This window comes from Oncorhynchus mykiss, chromosome 15 (assembly GCF_013265735.2).
Source record: "Oncorhynchus mykiss isolate Arlee chromosome 15, USDA_OmykA_1.1, whole genome shotgun sequence".
Taxonomy (NCBI): Eukaryota; Metazoa; Chordata; class Actinopteri; order Salmoniformes; family Salmonidae; genus Oncorhynchus; species Oncorhynchus mykiss.
Genome location: NC_048579.1, coordinates 57,361,886 through 57,381,313, shown reverse-complemented (window position 1 = coordinate 57,381,313; position 19,428 = coordinate 57,361,886).

The window sequence follows — 19,428 nt, the reverse complement described above, 5'->3', positions numbered from 1 at the left end:
TTCAGAACCAAGTAATTTTACACAAGTAGTATATTACTGCCGGACTTTCACTTGAGGAATTTTCTATTAAGGTATCTTTACTCTTAACCAATTGTCCTCTTACCTGATGACAAATGGGTACTTTTTACACCACTGAATACAAATAAACTCAAGCTCTTATCTGCCATTAAATGTACAACGACTGCCACTTGTGCACCTTTGTGCAGATTGGTAGAGAATGTAGCTCCATGTCTAACACTCACCAGGATGGAGTGGAGAAGACAGACAACAGGGAGAGGATGTGGGATCCCTGTCTGTGGAGGAGGGATTTGATGAACTCAGTTGTCCACTGGAAGTTGAGGTTGGTGGTGAGGTGGTGGACTGTCCATTAGTAGTGGTAGTTGTTGAGGTGGTGGACTGTCCATTAGTAGTGGTAGTTGGTGAGGTGGTGGACTGTCCATTAAAAGTGGTAGTTGGTAAGGTGGTGGACTGTCCATTAATAGTGGTAGTTGGTGAGGTGCTGGACTGTTCATTAGTAGTGGTAGGTGGTGAGGTGGTGGACTGTCCATTAGTAATGGTAGTTGGTGAGGTGGTGGGCTGTTCATTAGTAGTGGTAGTTGGTGAGGTGGTGGACTGTCCATTAGTAGTGGTAGGTGGTGAGGTGGTGGACTGTCCGCTAGTAGTTGTAGGTGGTGATGTGGTAGACTGTCCATTAATAGTGGTATTTGGTGAGGCGAGGGACTGTCCATTAGTAGTGGTAGGTGGTGAGGCGAGGGACTGTCCATTAGTAGTGGCAGTTGGTGAGCTGGTGGACTGTCCGTTAGTAATGGTAGTTGGTGAGGTGGTGGACTGTCCATTAGTGGTAGTAGGTGGTGAGGTGGTGGACTGTCCATTATTAGTTGTAGTTGGTGGTGAAGCGATGGACTGTCCACTAGTAGTGGTAGTTGGTGAGGTGGTGGGCTGTCCATTAGTAATGGTAGTTGGTGAGGTGGTGGGCTGTCCATTAGTAGTGGTAGTTGGTGAGGTGGTGGACTGTCCGCTAGTAGTTGTAGGTGATGATGTGGTAGACTGTCCATTAATAGTGGTATTTGGTGAGGCGAGGGACTGTCCATTAGTAGTGGTAGTTGGTGAGCTGGTGGACTGTCCGTTAGTAATGGTAGTTGGTGAGGTGGTGGGCTGTTCATTAGTAGTGGTAGTTGGTGAGCTGGTGGACTGTCCGTTAGTAATGGTAGTTGGTGAGGTGGTGGGTTGTTCATTAGTAGTGGTAGGTGGTGATGTGGTAGACTGTCCATTAGTAGTGGTAGTTGGTGAGGTGGTGGACTGTACATTAGTAGTGGTAGGTGGTGAGGTGGTGGACTGTACATTAGTAGTGGTAGTTGGTGAGGTGGTGGACTGTCCATTAGTAGTGGTAGTTGGTAAGGTGGTGGACTGTCCATTAATAGTGGTAGTTTGTGAGGTGGTGGACTGTCCATTAGTAGTAGTAGGTGGTGAGTTGAGGGACTGTCCATTAGTAGTGGTAGTTGGTGAGCTGGTGGACTGTCCGTTAGTAATGGTAGTTGGTGAGGTGGTGGGCTGTCCATTAGTAGTGGTAGTTGGTGAGGTGGTGGGCTGTCCATTAGTAGTGGTAGTTCGTGAGGTGGTGGACTGTCCCTGAGAATTGGTAGTTGGTGAGGTGGTGGGCTGTTCATTAGTAGTGGTAGGTGGTGAGGTGGTGGACTGTCCATTAGTAGTGGTAGTTGGTGAGGTGGTGGGCTGTCCATTAGTAGTGGTAGTTGGTGAGGTGGTGGACTGTACATTAGTAGTGGTAGGTGGTGAGGTGGTGGACTGTACATTAGTAGTGGTAGTTGTTGAGGTGGTGGACTGTCCATTAGTAGTGGTAGTTGGTGAGGTGGTGGACTGTCCATTAAAAGTGGAAGTTGGTAAGGTGGTGGACTGTCCATTAATAGTGGTAGTTTGTGAGGTGGTGGACTGTCCATTAGTAGTAGTAGGTGGTGAGTTGAGGGACTGTCCATTAGTAGTGGTAGTTTGTGAGCTGGTGGACTGTCCGTTAGTAATGGTAGTTGGTGAGGTGGTGGGCTGTCCATTAGTAGTGGTAGTTGGTGAGGTGGTGGGCTGTCCATTAGTAGTGGTAGTTGGTGAGGTGGGGGACTGTCCATTAGTAGTGGTAGTTGGTGAGGTGGTGGACTGTACATTAGTAGTGGTAGGTGGTGAGGTGGTGGACTGTACATTAGTAGTGGTAGTTGGTGAGGTGGTGGACTGTCCGTTAGTAATGGTAGTTGGTGAGGTGGTGGGCTGTCCGTTAGTAGTGGTAGTTGGTGAGGTGGTGGGCTGCCCATTAGTAGTGGTAGTTGGTGAGGTGGTGGACTGTACATTAGTAGTGGTAGGTGGTGAGGTGGTGGACTGTCCGCTAGTAGTTGTAGGTGGTGATGTGGTAGACTGTCCATTAATAGTGGTATTTGGTGAGGCGAGGGACTGTCCATTAGTAGTGGTAGGTGGTGAGGCGAGGGACTGTCCATTGGTAGTGGCAGTTGGTGAGCTGGTGGACTGTCCGTTAGTAATGGTAGTTGGTGAGGTGGTGGACTGTCCATTAGTGGTAGTAGGTGGTGAGGTGGTGGACTGTCCATTATTAGTTGTAGTTGGTGGTGAAGCGATGGACTGTCCACTAGTAGTGGTAGTTGGTGAGGTGGTGGACTGTCCGCTAGTAGTTGTAGGTGGTGATGTGGTAGACTGTCCATTAGTAGTGGTAGTTGGTGAGGTGGTGGACTGTACATTAGTAGTGGTAGGTGGTGAGGTGGTGGACTGTACATTAGTAGTGGTAGTTGGTGAGGTGGTGGACTGTCCATTAGTAGTGGTAGTTGGTAAGGTGGTGGACTGTCCATTAATAGTGGTAGTTTGTGAGGTGGTGGACTGTCCATTAGTAGTAGTAGGTGGTGAGTTGAGGGACTGTCCATTAGTAGTGGTAGTTGGTGAGCTGGTGGACTGTCCGTTAGTAATGGTAGTTGGTGAGGTGGTGGGCTGTCCATTAGTAGTGGTAGTTGGTGAGGTGGTGGGCTGTCCATTAGTAGTGGTAGTTGGTGAGGTGGTGGACTGTCCCTGAGAATTGGTAGTTGGTGAGGTGGTGGGCTGTTCATTAGTAGTGGTAGGTGGTGAGGTGGTGGACTGTCCATTAGTAGTGGTAGTTGGTGAGGTGGTGGGCTGTCCATTAGTAGTGGTAGTTGGTGAGGTGGTGGACTGTACATTAGTAGTGGTAGTTGTTGAGGTGGTGGACTGTCCATTAGTAGTGGTAGTTGGTGAGGTGGTGGACTGTCCATTAAAAGTGGTAGTTGGTAAGGTGGTGGACTGTCCATTAATAGTGGTAGTTTGTGAGGTGGTGGACTGTCCATTAGTAGTAGTAGGTGGTGAGTTGAGGGACTGTCCATTAGTAGTGGTAGTTTGTGAGCTGGTGGACTGTCCGTTAGTAATGGTAGTTGGTGAGGTGGTGGGCTGTCCATTAGTAGTGGTAGTTGGTGAGGTGGTGGGCTGTCCATTAGTAGTGGTAGTTGGTGAGGTGGGGGACTGTCCATTAGTAGTGGTAGTTGGTGAGGTGGTGGACTGTACATTAGTAGTGGTAGGTGGTGAGGTGGTGGACTGTACATTAGTAGTGGTAGTTGGTGAGGTGGTGGACTGTCCGTTAGTAATGGTAGTTGGTGAGGTGGTGGACTGTCCATTAGTAGTGGTAGTTGGTGAGGTGGTGGACTGTACATTAGTAGTGGTAGGTGGTGAGGTGGTGGACTGTACATTAAAAGTGGTAGTTGGTAAGGTGGTGGACTGTCCCTGAGAATTGGTAGTTGGTGAGGTGGTGGGCTGTTCATTAGTAGTGGTAGTTGGTGAGGTGGTGGGCTGTCCATTAGTAGTGGTAGTTGGTGAGGTGGTGGACTGTACATTAGTAGTGGTAGGTGGTGAGGTGGTGGGCTGTCCATTAGTAGTGGTAGTTGGTGAGGTGGTGGACTGTACATTAGTAGTGGTAGGTGGTGAGGTGGTGGACTGTACATTAGTAGTGGTAGTTGGTGAGGTGGTGGACTGTACATTAGTAGTGGTAGTTGGTGAGGTGGTGGGCTGTCCATTAGTAGTGGTAGTTGGTGAGGTGGTGGACTGTACATTAGTAGTGGTAGGTGGTGAGGTGGTGGACTGTACATTAAAAGTGGTAGTTGGTAAGGTGGTGGACTGTCCCTGAGAATTGGTAGTTGGTGAGGTGGTGGGCTGTTCATTAGTAGTGGTAGTTGGTGAGGTGGTGGACTGTCCGCTAGTAGTTGTAGGTGGTGATGTGGTAGACTGTCCATTAATAGTGATATTTGGTGAGGCGAGGGACTGTCCATTAGTAGTGGTAGTTGGTGAGCTGGTGGACTGTCCGTTAGTAATGGTAGTTGGTGAGGTGGTGGGCTGTTCATTAGTAGTGGTAGTTGGTGAGCTGGTGGACTGTCCGTTAGTAATGGTAGTTGGTGAGGTGGTGGGCTGTTCATTAGTAGTGGTAGGTGGTGATGTGGTAGACTGTCCATTAGTAGTGGTAGTTGGTGAGGTGGTGGACTGTACATTAGTAGTGGTAGGTGGTGAGGTGGTGGACTGTCCATTAGTAGTGGTAGTTGGTAAGGTGGTGGACTGTCCATTAGTAGTGGTAGTTGGTGAGGTGGTGGGCTGTCCATTAGTAGTGGTAGTTGGTGAGGTGGTGGACTGTCCCTGAGAATTGGTAGTTGGTGAGGTGGTGGGCTGTTCATTAGTAGTGGTAGTTGGTGAGGTGGTGGACTGTCCATTAGTAGTGGTAGTTGGTGAGGTGGTGGGCTGTCCATTAGTAGTGGTAGTTGGTGAGGTGGTGGACTGTACATTAGTAGTGGTAGGTGGTGAGGTGGTGGACTGTACATTAGTAGTGGTAGTTGTTGAGGTGGTGGACTGTCCATTAGTAGTGGTAGTTGGTGAGGTGGTGGACTGTCCATTAAAAGTGGTAGTTGGTAAGGTGGTGGACTGTCCATTAATAGTGGTAGTTTGTGAGGTGGTGGACTGTCCATTAGTAGTAGTAGGTGGTGAGTTGAGGGACTGTCCATTATTAGTGGTAGTTTGTGAGCTGGTGGACTGTCCGTTAGTAATGGTAGTTGGTGAGGTGGTGGGCTGTCCATTAGTAGTGGTAGTTGGTGAGGTGGTGGGCTGTCCATTAGTAGTGGTAGTTGGTGAGGTGGGGGACTGTCCATTAGTAGTGGTAGTTGGTGAGGTGGTGGACTGTACATTAGTAGTGGTAGGTGGTGAGGTGGTGGACTGTACATTAGTAGTGGTAGTTGGTGAGGTGGTGGACTGTCCGTTAGTAATGGTAGTTGGTGAGGTGGTGGGCTGTCCATTAGTAGTGGTAGTTGGTGAGGTGGTGGGCTGTCCATTAGTAGTGGTAGGTGGTGAGGTGGTGGACTGTACATTAAAAGTGGTAGTTGGTAAGGTGGTGGACTGTCCCTGAGAATTGGTAGTTGGTGAGGATGTGGGCTGTTCATTAGTAGTGGTAGTTGGTGAGGTGGTGGGCTGTTCATTAGTAGTGGTAGTTGGTGAGGTGGTGGAATGTCCATTAGTAGTGGTAGGTGGTGAGGTGGTGGACTGTCCGCAAGTAGTTGTAGGTGGTGATGTGGTAGACTGTCCATTAGTAGTAGTAGGTGGTGAGGTGGTGGACTGTCCATTATAATTGCTAGTTGGTGAGGTGGTGGACTGTCCATTAGTAGTAGTAGGTAGTAAAGTGGTAGGTGTTGTGGTGGATTTTTTGGTAGAGGGAGGACCAGTTGAAGTAGGGCTGGTGGTTTCAGGGGTAACAGGAGTGGTCAAATCCCCAGTGGTGTTAAGTGGACGTTCATCTGTCAAAAATAAGTAGAATACATGCAAATTACTGCCTGTTTCCGGTCGTGTGTATCAGTGATACTGAAATATTGTAATCCTAATTGTAATCATTTTTTATTATTTGGGAGATTCTATACATCCTAGTCATAGATGATATAACCTAGTCATTGATGATATCAACACTAGTTTTACAACACTCTCACTATGTTCAACTTACCCCCATAGCACAGGAATTGACTTTGAGTAGAACAATTTTCTGGTGTCCATTTTCTGTCATTTTCTGAGTTCAGCTTTACACAGTTTCCGTCTCCCAAACGCATTGGATTGTCCCATTTCTGAAATGGATCCCCACTGGACCAATTCCATGTGTTGTTCTCATGCTTTAATCCAATCCAGGTGATCCCTTTATTCAACTCATCAAAGGCATCCTGCTCTTTCTGGTTACAGATACTCGCCAGTTCTCCTTGTTGATCTTTGCAGTCTTTCACAGCCTCCTCCTGGTTCTTTGGTTCGGTTATCAGCTTATACACCTTCTCTGTTACTCCATTGACATGACGAACTTATAGGAGGAAAGGTGAAAAGTAATTTATCAGATTTCATAAAACAGTTAATAAGAAAAATATCCAGGAAGTCAATTACAGGGGATATTTTGAGATCTAACATCCAGTGATTTGAAATGGAAACAATAACGGTTTTAGAGACATAAAGGGAGAGCCCATACCGTATTGACACATGTAGGGTAATGAGGTGCTACACAACTGTTGTCGAAACCGAGAAGAAACTGAAACGGCACAATGAATGTTGAGCACGCTGCCAAAACCACCATCCCAGTTTAAGAACATCAAGTCCTCCCCATCAGACCAACTCCACTTTTTAGTTTGAACAGGCCCATTTCCATTAAGGCCAATCCACACATCACCACTAAAATGACTCAGAGTGGATTGAATTGCCTTCCAATCCTCTTCTGTGTGTATGATGGACAGGTTTGTGTAGTGTTGTCTGCAGTACTCCTGTGCTTCAGTCCAGTTTTTCCACTTAAGGACAAGGCTGTACTTTTTGGCTGAGTAGGTGACTGTTTTAAATATAGGAAAATGATTATCAGACTGCTTGTTGTGTTGAGTGACAAACATTATGTTTAGCTTCCACTATCTATTCTGAAATATAGGCAACACATACTGTGTGATAGCAGAGTAACATTTAATTGATGAAAGCAACAGATGCCATGTCTGGGGCATGGAGAAATTAATACATTTGCGAACTCCTTCCAAAATCTGTCAGTTATTATGAATATGTATGTGTTTAGAAAAATGTAATAAATACATAGGGTGGAGACAACTTTCTACTGTGAATTCTTCAGGCACTAGAATAAAGACTCAAATCACACATCGTTGGTAGGTAGTTTAAAGTTTCTCTCAGAGCGCTGTGGTGCTTGCTTGATGATGTACAGTACCTTAAATTACACCTTCAACAGATGTAATGTATACAGAAACAGTGTAACAGAGTTTGGTATCAATGACACTACCCTGTTTATTAGGACCTATTAACAATCTCTGCTCATTAGGTACCGTATACTATATGAATCTAGTACATGTCTGTAGTCACCTTTACCACTGCAGTTTTTCAGGGAATAGCCCGAGGTTGCATTTTGGAGGCGCTGTATTGTAATTCTTGAGTTCAACAGATCACCAGTTGAAGCCTTCAAGGAACATTTGTTTCTGAGGAATAAATATCACAAAATGTGGTAGTAGTTACAAAGACGACTGGTGCTGATCTAAAAAGTATATGGCTGTCCTAATTTGCCCAATCACAAAGGGGAAAATCTTTGAGCATGTACCTCATTTCTGTCTCCTTCCAACTGAATGTGAAGTACTGGCACTTGTGAATATTGGTGCATTCCTGTCTGCACTGACTTGCATTTTGGATTGTGATTGGCTGATTCTCAATATCGTTGCCCAGAAATTCCAATCCATCCAGTAGATCCCTGTTGCAACCTGTGTGACCTGGAAATATTTCACGACACAGACCGTCAGGAAGGGACAGGATAAAGCACGACTAGGCACCAGAAAAATGACATTACCAGCAGTTCTGACTTTGTTAGGGAAAGAGCACAATAGTGATGCATAAATGCAACATTCATACATAGAGATGAAGACACAAATCATTGACTTTTGCCTTTTTGATGGAAGTGGTAGGTGTGCTCAAACATTCAATACACACAAAATGTTAGGATTTAATCCAAATTCAGTAACAGACAGCATTGACCATGAAGAGTTTTGGCTTGTGCACCTCACAATACACACAAGCTGATCAACCCTTCATGTTCCTTCCTACTTTATGGTGACATGTGCACTGAACAAAATCCATTGACAACCAGTAGTATGAGGTGCAACACATACCTTTCACTACCCTAAGGCTGTAGAATTCTGAAGGTTTATTTAACACTGTAGAGATCGCTGCTCTGCAACAGTAGTTCCCACTGTCTGCAGGCTGAAGGTTTAAAATGGTGAAGTTCACCATCTCAACTCCAGTTATACATCTGTATTTGTTTTCTGGTGTGATGGTAGGTATTGTTGTCACAGCTATGGGATTACAACAGGACCACCATTTGCAAGGACTGGTTTCACTCAAGGTTGTATAAAGTATGTGATTCTCCTCACTGGGAAATCTGCAGACAAGGGTCACAGAGGTTCCCTCCAGTACTGATATCTCAGTCCCAAACACTGGTGAGAACCTGGCTTCTGTGGGGATAAATGTCACATCAGTTATTTTTGGGACTGTCAATCCCTTTTTCCTTTTAGATTGTGACACCGACATCAACCTTAGGACTTATATTTCAGTTCAGTGATTATGAAGTTGGAATACAACTGTGTCCACTCAAGGAGAGAGTTCTGTAAATGTCCTAAATGTTGGTTAAACTGAGACTCATTAGATAAGTCATAGCAGGTTGGTTGATAATACCAAGAGAGGAATATTCATCCCATCTGATCTCTTACCCAGTAGCAGGAGTAGAAGTACTGGCTGTATCATGGCCACTGTGAAGAGATTACATGGTTCAAAGCTAGAAGCCATAATTGAAACAAGAACTAAGTGTCCACCCCGCCTCTGTTTTGGTTAAAAGCTGAGGTATGGGCGTGGATACTGCAACCACTCAAATTCATAGACAGAGTTATGGATGCAAGGACTGACCATCCGTGATATAACAATTATATTTTTAACCACGTTTTATGGCTATACAGTGTTTGTTTACATTTACATTGTTAACAAACAGAGTAAAGCATGCTTATATTATGGGTTCTGATGGGGGAAAACGGTTGAACTAAGCTCATAAGTTGTATTCTTCAGGAATCAATGGATATACAGTGCCTTTAGAAAGTATTCACACCCTTTGAGTTTTTACACATTTTGTTGTTACAGCCTGAATTTAAAATGTATTAGTTTTTTGTCACTAGCCTACACACACACACACACACACACACTACCCCATAATGTAAGTGGATATTTTTTATTTTTACAAATTAAGCTGACATTTCTTGAGTCAGTAAGTATTCAACCCTGTCGTTAGGGCAAGCTTAAATAAGTTCAGTAGTAAAAATGTGCTTAATAGGTTGGATGGACTGTGTGCAATTATATAGTGTTTAACATGATCTTTGAATGACTACATCATCTCTGTACCACACATACTCAATTATCTGTAAGGTCCCTCAGTCGAACAGTGAATTTCAAACAGATTCAACCACAAAGACCTGGGAGGTTTCCCAGTGCCCTGCAAAGAAAGGCAAAGAAAGGTTCAGTCTGCTTTCCAGCAGACACTGGGCGATGCATTCACCTTTCTTCGGGACAATACTCTAAAACACAAGTCCAAATCTACACTGGAGACGAAGAACCAAGAAGACAGTGAATGTTTCTTAGTGGCCGAATTGTTACAGTTTTCACTTAAATCTGCTTGAAAATGTTATGGAAGAACTGAAAATGCTTGTCTAGCAATGATCAACAACCAATTTCACAAAGTTTGAAGAGTTTTGAAAATAATCCTGGGAAAATGTTTCACATTCCAGGTTTGGAATGCTCTTAGAGATTTACGCAGAAAGACTCACAGCTGTAATCTCTGCCAAAGGTGATTCTAACATGCATTGACTTGTGGGGTTGAATAAAAAATGTTTAAATGTTAGAATTTTTCTTCCACTTTGACAGAGTATTTTGTGCAGATAGTTGACAAAAAATTACAGTTAAATCAATTTGAATCCAACTTTGTAACACAACAAAATGTGGAAAAATTCAATGGGTGTGAATACTTTGTGAAAGCACTGTATGTCATTAATTTATAAATCCAAAAATTGATGTAGCAATTTTTTTTTTTTCACCTTTATTTAACCAGATAGGCAAGTTGAGAACAAGTTCTCATTTACATCTGCGACCTGGACAAGATAAAGCAAAGCAGTTCGACACATACAACAACACAGAGTTACACATGGAGCAAAACAAACATACAGTCAATAATACATTAGAAAAATAAGTCTATATAGAATGTGAGCAAATGAGGTGGGATAAGGGAGGTAAAGGCAAAAAAAAGCCATGGTAGCAAAGTAAATACAATATAGCAAGTAAAACACTGGAATGGTAGATTTGCAGTGGAAGAATGTGCAAAGGAGCAAAATAAAAATAAAAAATACAGTAGGGGAAGAGGTAGTTGTTTGGGCTAAATTATAGATGGGCTATGTACAGGTGCAGTAATCTGTGAGCTGCTCTGACAGCTGGTGCTTAAAGCTAGTGAGGGAAATAAGTGTTTCCAGTTTCAGAGATTTTTGTAGTTCGTTCCAGTCATTGGCAGCAGAGAACTGGAAGGAGAGGCGGCCAAAGGAGGAATTGGTTTTGGGGGTGACCAGAGAGATATACAGTGCCTTGCGAAAGTATTCGGCCCCCTTGAACTTTGCGACCTTTTGCCACATTTCAGGCTTCAAACATAAAGATATAAAACTGTATTTTTTTGTGAAGAATCAACAACAAGTGGGACACAATCATGAAGTGGAACGACATTTATTGGATATTTCAAACTTTTTTAACAAATCAAAAACTGAAAAATTGGGCGTGCAAAATTATTCAGCCCCCTTAAATTAATACTTTGTAGCGCCACCTTTTGCTGCGATTACAGCTGTAAGTCGCTTGGGGTATGTCTCTATCAGTTTTGCACATCGAGAGACTGACATTTTTTCCCATTCCTCCTTGCAAAACAGCTCGAGTTCAGTGAGGTTGGATGGAGAGCATTTGTGAACAGCAGTTTTCAGTTCTTTCCACAGATTCTCGATTGGATTCAGGTCTGGACTTTGACTTGGCCATTCTAACACCTGTATATGTTTATTTTTGAACCATTCCATTGTAGATTTTGCTTTATGTTTTGGATCATTGTCTTGTTGGAAGACAAATCTCCGTCCCAGTCTCAGGTCTTTTGCAGACTCCATCAGGTTTTCTTCCAGAATGGTCCTGTATTTGGCTCCATCCATCTTCCCATCAATTTTAACCATCTTCCCTGTCCCTGCTGAAGAAAAGCAGGCCCAAACCATGATGCTGCCACCACCATGTTTGACAGTGGGGATGGTGTGTTCAGCTGTGTTGCTTTTACGCCAAACATAACGTTTTGCATTGTTGCCAAAAAGTTCAATTTTGGTTTCATCTGACCAGAGCACCTTCTTCCACATGTTTGGTGTGTCTCCCAGGTGGCTTGTGGCAAACTTTAAACAACACTTTTTATGGATATCTTTAAGAAATGGCTTTCTTCTTGCCACTCTTCCATAAAGGCCAGATTTGTGCAATATACAACTGATTGTTGTCCTATGGACAGAGTCTCCCACCTCAGCTGTAGATCTCTGCAGTTCATCCAGAGTGATCATGGGCCTCTTGGCTGCATCTCTGATCAGTTTTCTCCTTGTGTGAGCTGAAAGTTTAGAGGGACGGCCAGGTCTTGGTAGATTTGCAGTGGTCTGATACTCCTTCCATTTCAATATTATCGCTTGCACTGTGCTCCTTGGGATTTTTAAAGCTTGGGAAATATTTTTGTATCCAAATCCGGCTTTAAACTTCTTCACAACAGTATCTCGGACCTGCCTGGTGTGTTCCTTGTTCTTCATGATGTTCTCTGCGCTTTTAACGGACCTCTGAGACTATCACAGTGCAGGTGCATTTATACGGAGACTTGATTACACACAGGTGGATTGTATTTATCATCATTAGTCATTTAGGTCAACATTGGATCATTCAGAGATCCTCACTGAACTTCTGGAGAGAGTTTGCTGCACTGAAAGTAAAGGGGCTGAATAATTTTGCACGCCCAATTTTTCAGTTTTTGATTTGTTAAAAAAGTTTGAAATATCCAATAAATGTCGTTCCACTTCATGATTGTGTCCCACTTGTTGTTGATTCTTCACAAAAAAATACAATTTTATATCTTTATGTTTGAAGCCTGAAATGTGGCAAAAGGTCGCAAAGTTCAAGGGGGCCGAATACTTTCGCAAGGCACTGTACCTGCTGGAGCGCGTGCTACAGGTGGGTGCTGCTATGGTGACCAGCGAGCTGAGATAAAGGGGGACTTTACCTAGCAGGGTCTTGTAGATGACCTGGAGCCAGTGGGTCTGGCGACGAATATGTAGCGAGGGCCAGCCGACTAGGTCGCAGTGGTGGGTGGTATAAGGTGCTTTAGTAACAAAACGGATGGCACTGTGATAAACTGCATCCAGTTTGCTGAGTAGAGTATTGGAAGCTATTTTGTAGACGACATCGCCAAAGTCGAGGATCGGTAGGATAGTCCGTTTTACTAGGGTAAGTTTGGCAGCGAGAGTGGAGGCTTTGTTGCGGAATAGAAAGCCGACTCTAGATTTGATTTTAGATTGGAGATGTTTGATATGAGTCTGGAAGGAGAGTTTACAGTCAGACACCTAGGTACTTATAGATGTCCACATATTCTAGGTCGGAACCATCCAGGTTGGTGATGCTAGTCGGGCGTGCGGGTGCAGGCAGCGAACGGTTGAAAAGCATGCATTTGGATTTACTAGCGTTTAAGAGCAGTTGGAGGCCACGGAAGGAGTGTTGTATGGCATTGAAGCTCGTTTGGAGGTTTGACAGCACAGTGTCCAAGGATGGGCCGGAAGTATACAGAACTGTGTCGTCTGCGTAGAGGTGGATCAGGGAATCGCCCGCAGCAAGAGCAACATCATTGATATATACAGAGAAAAGAGTCGGCCCGAGAATTGAACCCTGTGGCACCCCCATAGAGACTGCCAGAGGCCCGGACAACAGGCCCTCCGATTTGACACACTGAACTCTATCAGAGAAGTAGTTGGTGAACCAGGCGAGGCAATCATTTGAGAAACCAAGGCTATCGAGTCTGCCGATGAGGATGTGGTGATTGACAGAGTCGAAAGCCTTGGCCAGGTCAATGAATACGGCTGCACAGTATTGTCTCTTATCAATGGGTTTTAAGATATCGTTTAGGACTTTGAGCATGGCTGAGGTTCCCCCATGACCAGCTCTGAAACCAGATTGCAGAGCGGAGAAGGTGCGGTGGGATTCGAAATGGTCGGTAATCTGTTGGCTTATAAACTTGGCTTTCGAAGACCTTAGAAAGGCAGGGTAGGATATATATAGGTTTGTAGCAGTTTGGGTCAAGAGTGTCCCCCCCTTTGAAGAGGGGGATGACCGCAGCTGCTTTCCAATCTTTGGGAATCTCAGACGACACGAAAGAGAGGTTGAACAGGCTAGTAAAAGGGGTTGCAACAATTTCGGCAGATAATTTTAGAAAGAAAGGGTCCAGATTGTCTAGCCCGGCTGATCTGTAGGGGTCCAGATTTTGCAGCTCTTTCAGAACATCAGCTGACTGGATTTTGGAGAAGGAGAAATGGGGAAGGCTTGGGCAAATTGCTGTGGGGGTTGCAGTGCTGTTGACCAGGTAGGGGGAACCAGGTGGAAAGCATGGCCAGCCGTAGAAAAATGCTTATTGAAATTCTCAATTATAGTGGATTTATCTGTGGTGACAGTTTCCTATCCTCAGTGCAGTGGGCAGCTGGGAGGTGTTCTTATTCTCCATGGACTTTTTTGAGTTAGTGTTGCAGGAAGCAAATTTCTGCTTGAAAAAGCTAGCCTTGGCTTTTCTAACTGCCTGTGTATATTGGTTTCTAACTTCCCTGAAAAGTTGCATATTACGGGGGCTGTTATAGCTTTAAAGACATTCGTGCAAGTTAAAATCTGAAAACATCAGTGCTCCCAAACCTTACACTGTAACTCAAAGGAAACATTGTTTTAGTTAACAAAATGATAAGCACAATAATGTGCCAATCCAGACATGTTTGAGAGTTTCATGTAGAGGAGAATGTCTATGAATGAACTGTGTCTGTGTGTGGGTGGGGGATCAATGTGCACAATTTACTTCTGTGAGTACACAGGCAGTGCTGTACCTTTCAAGGGGAAACAAAAAGGACAAGGAAGTGATTTGATTTGACTACCAAAGTAGTATTGCAGTTACTCTATGGAACAGATACATAGAATACACGTTGAAAATAGCAAATAAATGTATAATCTAAGTTGAGTTAAAAGATGTGATGGAGATTTAATTTCAACATCTATTGATTCCCACATTGGCTATGATATGCATTTTATATATATACACACACACTTTGATCTAATATTAGAATTTACCTATTATCATTTAAATACACAGAATATTAAGCAAAGAGCACCATTCAAATCATTTAAGAGATACTGTATGAAACAGTTACAAAAGGTTTTTAATCAAAAGTGAGTATCTCTTCAAAGAAAAGCAAAGAGTGCAAGTTATTTGATGTTTTAAATTTATAAATGTATAATGTAGCTTGGCATGATGGCACACCTACCCAGTTAGCAGTCCTCTTCCCTCCCTACAGTTTGGTTGTGGAACAGGGAGACAGGGAAAAGTGATTGGTTTATAGAGGTATCTTTCTCTCCTCCCTCTCTGCTGACCAGGTAACCAGGGGTGCGTTCATTTTGATTAAACGTTTGCTACATTGCATGAAGGTTTGTAAATATCAGACCTCAGGATAAGACCCAGATGCAGACAGTTTGAAGTAATAAAAGTTTATTACAAAAACAAGGGGCAGGCAAACGACAGGTAAAGGGCAGGCAGAGGTCAGTAATCCAGAGCGGAGTCCAAAAGGTACAAAACGGCAGACAGACTCAGGGAAGGTAGGATGGTCAAAACTAGAAAACAGGAACTAGCTCAACAACAAAAAACAGGAGTATGGGAAAAATACTGGTAGGCTTGACAAGACGAACCGAAAAATGCACAAGGGATAATGGGAAAAATGGGCGACACTTGGAGTGGTTGGAGACAAGCACAAGACAGGTGAAACAGATCAGGGTGTGACAGTACTCATCGACCTGTTTCCCAAAATGGTGTGCACCGTTCTTCAACAGCCTTTGAGGCACGTTTTCTCCCATTAGGTGGGTGTGGTGAGGTGTGGCCTAATCAATATGGCTGTGACCATTTGAAATCACAAAACTAATTCAGCATACCATATGGTACTTGGCCTCTGGGCCACAGTAATCACAACGCTTTTCAACTGTTCCGTACAGTACCATTTCCGTTGAATTCAACGTTGCACACCGTTCTATCATACTGAATGCACCCCGTTGATGCTGAAAGTTCCAACCCCTCCCGCCATGTAAAACAACACTGACCAATAGGCCTCATTTATTTTCTCTGTATTTACAGTGACCTTTTTTATACAAAAAAAAAGGCAGTACATCTAAGTTGCCTGAACGAATGTACATTTCTGTCAGTGTATCAAGTTTACATTTGTCATTGTAATGTGCAGTACATTTGGGAACCACCAATCAATTCATTGTATTTGCACTGGACATGGGCTTCACAAAAAAAAGCTGCATCATACAGTACAATATACACTGACCTCTGATTAATGAGATATGTGTTTAAAAAAATAAGAAAACCACCACAGATATCGTTTTAACCTGTGTCAGTGAGTTCTCCCAGCACCATGCAAAGCAGGCTGTCTTCCAACAACCCAATGCAAAGTTTAAAAAAAATACACTTTTAAAAGGCTGCTTGTATGTGGTACTGCACGACTGTCTAATAATAACTTGGTGGTGCTTATACTTGTCCTGTTACACACTTGTATGAGTATGTAATGGAAATGTGTTTCCCAACATGCATGTGTTTCTTGCATATCCCCGATACTGACAGTCGAATGCCCAAATGTGTAAACAAAGTGCAATGTACTGTAATTCTGGATGTGTAAAAGCTCATAGTTTGAGTATGACCACTTTCTAGTCCATACAGGTAGCTTGGTTATAGCACAGTGCTACCCGTGGTCAGGATCTGATTTTAGTATGTCTATTTAGATACATGCATTTGCTAAATAACTACATTGTAAATAAAATATAGGGTGTCAAATACTTTGAACCTTTGCTAAATGATTCATGGTGGTTGATTTATAAAGTTGATTCATGTATAACTGCCATCAACTACAGGAATAAGCAAGAACCCCACACCTCTCCCCTGCTATCCATGAGCCAGTGTTTATGACTGTAATAGCTGACGCAGTCAACAAACCATCACACCAGGAAAACCTCTAATGATATCCAAATGTTGCTTAGCTTTGTAACATGGATACTGTCATTCTGTCACATCCTCAACAATCTGTCTGTCTCCATCCTTACAGTTCTCTGAACCATGGCACCTGGAAGTGGGCGCGTAATTCTACATTGTTGTGATTACTGCCTCCATCTCACCCTTCTTGCTGGAGGGTGAAAATAATCTTAAAATAAAGTGGTGATCCTAACTGACCTAAAATATAATTTTTAATTGGGTATAATGTCAAGAACTGTGAAAAACTGAGTTTAAATCAAATCAAATCTAATTGTATTGGTCACATACACATGGTTAGCAGATGTTAATGTGAGAGTAGCGAAATGCTTGTGCTTCTAGTTCCGACCATGCAGTAATATCTAGCAAGTAATCTAACAATTTCACAACAACTACCTTATACACACACAAGTGTAAAGGAATGATTAAGAATATGTACATATAAATATATGGATTAGCGATGGCTGAACGGCATATGCAAGATGCAGTAGATGGCATAGAGTACAGTATATACATATGAGATGAGTGTTTTGTGAGTGTTTTTGGTGAAAAGCCAAATTTATTCAGACACCTGAGATTGAAGAGGCGCTGTTGCACCTTCTTCACCACGCTGTCTGTGTGGGTGGACCATTTCAGTTTGTCCGTGATGTGTACGCCGAGGAACTTAAAACTTTCCACCTTCTCCACTACTGTCCCGTCGATGTGGATAAGGGGGTGCTCCCTCTGCTGTTTCCTGAAGTCCACAATGATCTCCTTTGTTTTGTTGACATTGAGTGGGAGGTTATTTTCCTGACACCACACTCCGAGGGCCCAAACCTCCTCCCTGTCTCGTCGTTGTTGGTAATCTAGCCTACCACTGTAGTGTCGTCTGCAAACTTCATGATTGAGTTGGAGGCGTGCATGGCCATGCAGTCATGGGTGAACAGGGAGTACAGGAGAGGGCTGAGAACACAACCTTGTGGGGCCCCAGTGTTGAGGATCAGCGGGGTGGAGAAGTTGTTTCCTACCCTCACCACCTGGGGTCGGCTCGTCAGAAAGTCCAGGACCCAGTTGCACAGGGTTTGGGTCAAGACCCAGGATCTCGAGCTTAATGACGAGTTGAGGGTACTATGGTGTTAAATGCTGGGCCGTAATCGATGAACAGCATTCTTACATAGGTATTCCTCTTGTCCAGATGGGTTTAGCGCAGTGTGCAGTGTGGTTGCGATTGCGTCGTCTGTGGACCTATTGGGGAGGTAAGCAAATTGGAGTGGGTCTAGGGTGTCAGGTAGGGTGGAGGTGATATGATCCTTGACTAGTCTCTCAAAGCACTTCATGATGATGGAAGTGAGTGCTACGGGGCGATAGTTGTTTAGCTCAGTTACCTTAGCTTTCTAGGGAACAGGAACAATGGTGGCCCATTTCAAGCATGTGGGAACAGCAGACTGGGATATGGATTGATTGAATGTATCTGGCTAAGGTGTAAGTAAACTAAATATATTTGGCTAAGGTGTATGTACTGTATGTACATTTCCGACTTCAACTGTAAATGAGAGAGCCGCATTGTGATTCACATCAATGACTATGTAGATGTATCCTATCGCCATAGACTACACCGCTGCCATTGTCCTTATCTCCGAGTGTTTTTTCAAATTGGATAATCTTTGGATGCCAACAGCAGTCGCACCATTGAAAAACATAGCTTGGAATGTAGCCCACAAAAACCCAATCCTGCTCTTTTCCCACGATCCATCAAGCACATTTGGTGTGTCATCATAGTGGTCTCTGACGTGTGGTCAGACACGCTCAGCTGGAGCAAATTTAAACTTGCGCCTTTTTTCAATTTTGATTTGAATGTCATTGAAAAAACAGAAAATTGTCTATTTTTTTCTCTCGCAAACATCCTCTGAATTTAAAAGGCATCCTTGAAGTAATCATCTAGTTTTTCAAAAGTATCTGTAATCTGATTGCAATATTTTTGGTGGTAACGTAACGGATTACAGTTACCAGATTTTTTTGTAATCCATTACTCCCCAACCAGATAAAGCCAGCAGCCCTTCTATGTCAACCAAGCATCAGAGTTTAATGATATGATCAATAGAAATATAAACTTGATATCATATGAGAAGAATGAAATGAGTGAGCATGACGTTGATTTCTGATGTGGTAGATGTAGGACTACTGTACCTGCTCCAACATCTGTTTCTTCACCACTGGGTCATTGAGGTCAGCTCCTGTGTTAGATTTCAGAGACATCCTTACAATGGTCTGCTTCATTTTCTTTTCTAGAAGGACATAGAAATGATAAGATCAGACAGCCACTCAAATTAGATTCAGCTTATTTACAATAAATAAGTTACTTTTCTTCCACTGTCCTTTAAAGGCTGTAAATGACTTTGGAACTGTGTAGTAGCACACACAAAGTAGACTCTGTGTTCTATGTTTACCAGTATGGAAATATTATCTCATAATAGAAACCACATGAACACACATTTGCATGTGTCCCTAGTGAGAGTGGTGAGAGAGAGTTGGCATCTGAGAGTGAATTAGACAACATGAAGCATCGCTGTGTCTGGCATCTGACAGCGCTTGTTAAAGTGGAACCCTATTGGAGAAAAAATTCCACCCCTGCACCTGTTTTACAGATACAGTATGAACCACAAAACTCCAATAAGATGGCAGTCATGTGGCCAGGCAGGTCTAGCGGTAATGACACAGCCTCTTGAACACATTTCGATGGTGTCAGAACAGGTTTGAATCTGGCATAGTGTCCTTTAATGCAGACTCTGTCCATCTTTCCCTACTGTCATCCTCTCTTTCTATCTGTTTATAGAAAATATAAATGTAAAACAAAAAAAGATTATAGTCTTACTTCCGGTGTAAAGGAATGATCTCTCCAGAGAGCAGGCTCTATTGTCCAGTGAGGAGTGCTCAGTCTGTCCATGGCCCTCATGGTTCAGAGAGCAGCAGTTACTACCACCCAGTTGAAGCTGATTGTCTGTGCT